At 39.7% G+C, this 5072-nt stretch overlaps 1 pseudogene; it reads right to left on the reverse strand.

Annotated features, from left to right (window-relative positions):
• Positions 1–1111: 1111 nt before the first annotated feature.
• On the reverse strand, positions 1112–3582 carry LOC133032968 (histone-lysine N-methyltransferase, H3 lysine-9 specific SUVH6-like; annotated as a pseudogene).
• Between the last annotated feature and the right edge of the window lie 1490 nt (positions 3583–5072).

A 5072-nucleotide genomic window follows, 5' to 3' on the forward strand; every position in this document is an offset into this window, starting at 1 on the left:
TGTAAGGCCAGCAAAGGTTATTGGGTTGTAAGTGGTGTATATGATGAGTTTAAAAAGATGTTGGGAACTGATAACCTCTCTTTATTGATGCGCATGGCGGCTGAATGAGAAAAAGAGAAGCTGGAATTTTTTTTGCTGGTATCATGGAATGTTTGGAATGTGAGGAGTAGTGTGGTTCATGGTGGTTATCATCCGAAACCAGAAGATATGATTGAATGGTGTGGCAGGTACCTTGATGAGTTTAGAGGCGAGGCGGGCAGCAGGAGCAATTTAGCGATGGTGGAGGATCGGAGATGGGTGCCTCCTGTGGTGGATCAAGTGACAATAAATGTGGATGCTGGGGTTAAACCAGGAGGATTGCACTCTGGCCTGGGGTATGTAATGAGAGATTCGGCTGGTGCAGTTCTTTGTGCTGCTGCTACAGTGCTAAAACAAGAGCTTCCTCCACTGCAATTGGAGCTCATGGCTATCAAGAAGGGACTGCAGGCCGGACTACAGAGGAGACTACGGAGGTTTAATGTCGAAACCGACTGTCTACAAGCTGTTCAGTTAATCCAAAATAAGGAGAATGGCTGCCGTGACGTTGATGGACTGTTAGACCAAATTAGAGCTTTATTTTCCCATGATAGTTGTGGTGATATCTCCTTTGTTTTTCGAGAGGCTAATCGAGCCGCTCATACTGTAGCCAATTATGCTTTGGTGCACAAAGTTAGTGCTATGTGGATTGGGGTTATACCTCCTTGTGCTCGGCAAGCAGTCTTGCTTGATGAGCCGAATCCTGTGTAATGTTTGTCCTTTAATATAAGATTTCCATTTCAAAAAAAAAAAAAAAAATTAGTTGAAGAGAGAATAATATTTTGGTTATTAATTTATTATTATTTTTATTGAAGAGATAGAATGATATTAATTAGTTGGAGAGAGAGTTGAATAATTTTTAATGGATGGATGTTAACGTTAAAAAAGAGTTAATGAATCTGTTAACTACTTTGATGAAATGACTTGAAATTATTAGTGGCAAAGGGTGGGAATATGGAATTGGGAACAACAATTTTTTTTTTCCTAAAGATGATCCATGCAGTTGACTTCTTTTCCTCTTTTTCTTCATATTATTTTCTCAAACTATACTGATGATCATTTTTCTTGAAACTGAAAGTAAACGATTTAAGATTATTGATTGAATGCAACCTTCTTTTATTAGTCTTAGTCTAAAACTTTTATTAGTCTACTCAATAAAATCTACCAGTGCATTGACGAGAGCCACAAAAGCAACTCTTCTTCTTCTTTGTATTACCATTTGCATCATGAACTTGATCAATAACATAATGGTAATCATAGGTCAACTCTTCAAAATGTTGAATTTTCTCAGCAGCAAAAAACATTATGTGAGGAGTGCTCTCATCCTCGTGATCATACAAGATTTTTTGTGCATAAATATTCGGAGAACAACTATGGTTGATGAATCTCCCTACATTACCATACTCTGCTGCATCAATGGTGAACCCACTATCATCATCCACATCTTCGCAATTATTCAAGCCTTCATCAATGTTGGTATTGGAATCATAATTTTTTCCAATATCAAAGAGGTAGTCATCATAACCAGCTCTTTTTTCTGCTTTCTCATCCATAAGGAGTTCTCCTATGTACTCGCATATAAAACCACCTAAAGGAATGCATTCTCGGGATCTCAAACCCCATCCCCTTAACTTGGTTTTGAAATTTTCAAGTTTAAATTTGAGACCGTACTGACTCACTCTATTGTGGCAAGAAGGAGGGCATTTGCAAGAAGGACCACACACATAAAGAAAGAGCTTCCCGTCAACAGCAGTCCCATTTGAGCTATATGGAATTTCACCTCCATTCTTGACAGCACAAGAGCAGGTATTAGAATCTGAGCATCCATCAATACAATCACAACCCTTAGGAGGAGTACTATGGCACCAATCCGGATACAGCAAATTGTTTGCATATTTAAAAGATGGAGGTTTCTCATCATCTATAGTATTCACAGCACGTATTGGAATTAGCTCCTTCTCGAGAGAAATATCATCTAGGCAAACACCTTTTTTTGATTCAGATCTTTAACGTCTCTTCACACCTTTCTGTCCAACCTTTGGTTCACCAAGAATACTCTTGATGGCTTTGTATCTTAAAGATGGAGGTCTCTCATCAACTCTAGTATTCACATCATGCATTGGAATCGCTTCCTCATCTAGACAAACACCTTTTTCGTGATGTAAATCTTTTACTCTTTACACCTTTCTCTGCAACCTCTATTTCACCAATACTCTTGACGGTTTCATCGTTTGAAGGTAGAGGTCTCTCACCATCTTTAGTATCCATACCACATGGCATTACCACCTCTTTCCCTGGAGACATATCATATAGAGAGACACCTTTATGAACATTAGATTTGTTGGTTAGCTTCACTTCTTCTTGGGCAGCTTCTGGTTGATTAGGAAATCTCTCAGCTTCTGGTCTTTCATCTATAGTATCCACAGCAGATGTTGGAATAACCTTCCCCTGAGAAACATCACCTAGATCGACACTTTTTTTAGTTTTCAATTGTCTAGTCCTCTCAATTTCTTTACACACAACCTCTGGTTGACCAGGAATTCTCTCGAGCCAAAACTTATAAATAAGATTACCATGTGGTCCCGTAACCTGCTTATAACTTTTCACCAAATAAAGCCCAATGTATACAAATTTCTTGAATCTCCTCTTATATGGATCACAACCACGTATCACCCTAATAGGAGTCTTTAGAACCATACTATTCGTCAATGCAAGGTTTCCACCTTCAAGCTTCTGATCTTCAGGCTTTTTATCTGAGTTTGTCGTACTACCTCCTTGATCAGTATAAACCAAGACACTCGAGTCATCTAAATCATCAGTGTGGTCTTCAGATGCAACTATACTTGCTGCAACATTCTTACCACCATGCTTTGAACAACTTATTCCACTTTGAGTTTGCCTATGGAGACCAAGAATACTAAGTTCCATCCTACATTTGAATGCATCGCCAACTTCAACTCCAGGGACATGTCCCAAAAGTTTTAAGTCTGTGTTTAGAATCTTTTCTCATCTTAAAGTCTCTTCGCAATTTGATAATCAACCATTCTGTGGCAAGGTCTTTCTTCCTTTGAATCAGCATCTTCCTGCAAGAGCTTCCGAAACAAAAACAACAACTCCTTTACTTTATTTCGAGGTGAACTTTTATCATCACCATCATGATTGTCATAAAAGTTATCTGAAACAACAGAATTCTTCCACCGATATTGCTTTCTCTTTGGGACATTTCCTTTAGTCTTTCTCCCACAAGAAGTCTTTGTTAAGAAAATAGATTAGTCAGTTCTATTAATTGCTAATTATACATTTAGTAGTTAATCTTGTATTACTGTCTTTGTTAAATGCTGTTACATTGTTTTCTAGTTTTATACTTTTTTGTTATAGGTTGGTCTCCCCTTTACCAACACTAGGGCCACTTGTCCTTTTCTTATTAGTGCTTGTATTTCCTTTACAGAGTATATATAGAATATGATCCCTCAGCCTCCAATTTGAGCTGAGTAAAACCTTTTCCATTACTGTGTGAAATTCAACTTGGTACCAGAGTCAAGCAAAGCCTGCCCCATGTCGTCGCACTCTCAGACTCCTCAGGCAACCACTACAGCTGCAGCAGGTGCTGCAAGCTCACCAGTTTATGTCTCTCAACAGAACTACACTCAACCGTTCAACACTCTGAATCAACCTTTCCCTCTAAAGCTTGACATAAAAAATTATGTACTGTGGAAAACAATGGTATCCACAGTGATACGTGGTCATCGCCTCGACGGATTTGTGAATGGAACTCGCCTGTGTCCACCGGAGTTTATCCCAGCTCCAGTTACCGCTGAAGGAGAAACATGTTTCGGTGTAACCATTAACCCAGACTTCGAACATTGGATCGTTAGTGACCAGCTACTGATGGGCTGGTTATACAGTTCAATGACAGAGGGAATTGCTACTGAGGTTATGGGTTGTGAAACGGCTGCTGGACTATGGAAAGCACTTGAAAATCTGTATGGAGCTCACTCGAAGTCAAGGATGGATGATACTCGCACTTTGATTCAGACTACATGAAAAGGCTCAACCTCCATGGAAGACTACCTGAAGCAAAAGAAAGCATGGGCCAATTCTTTGGCTCTTGCTGGAGAGCCTTACCCAGAGAATCAACTCATATCTAATGTCACTTCTGGCTTGGATATTGAGTACTTACCAATAGTACTGCAAATCGAAGCTTGTCAAACAACAACATGGCAGGAGTTGCAAGGGATACTTCTTGCTTTCGACAACAAGATGGAGAGACTTTAGAATTTGAGCCTCGGCAACAACTCCAAATCATCACATCCTCCTGTATCTCCTAATGCTAACTTTGCTAATCGACCAAACAGCAACAACAACAGAGGCCGTGGTAACTATCAAGGTCAAGGGAGTGGCAGAGGAGGTTACAATCGCGATGGAAACAATTCTGGCAGAGGTCATGGAGGCAGATCAAATGGACCTAAGCCCACTTGCCAAGTCTGTGGACGCTATGGTCATTCAGCAGCTATATGCTATAATCGGTATGACGAGGCTTACATGGGATCAGATCCAAAAATAGGAGGCCAAACCAGTCAGAAAAACAGTCAAGGGGCTGCTGCTTACACTGCTGCACCAGAAATCATTGATAGTGAGGCTTGGTTTGTGGATAGTGGAGCGAGTAATCATGTCACGGCTGATGAAAACAACATGACTCAGAAGAATGAGTATGGGGGTAAGGAAAAACTCATCATAGGTGATGGTAATAGCCTTAACATTTCACATTTTGGTTATGGCAAATTGCAAACAAACAATGAATCAAATTCCTTGTTGCTGAACAACATGTTGTTAGTTCCTGATATTGCAAAGAATCTGTTAAGTGTGTCGAGTCTAGTTACTGATAAGGACATATTTGTTGAATTTCATCCTAACTGTTGTTTTGTGAAGGACAAACACACAAAGAAGGTGTTGTTGGAAGGAGTACTTAGAGATGGTCTCTACCAATTAAGCAACAA

This window comes from Cannabis sativa, unplaced genomic scaffold (assembly GCF_029168945.1).
Source record: "Cannabis sativa cultivar Pink pepper isolate KNU-18-1 unplaced genomic scaffold, ASM2916894v1 Contig1, whole genome shotgun sequence".
Taxonomy (NCBI): domain Eukaryota; kingdom Viridiplantae; phylum Streptophyta; class Magnoliopsida; order Rosales; family Cannabaceae; genus Cannabis; species Cannabis sativa.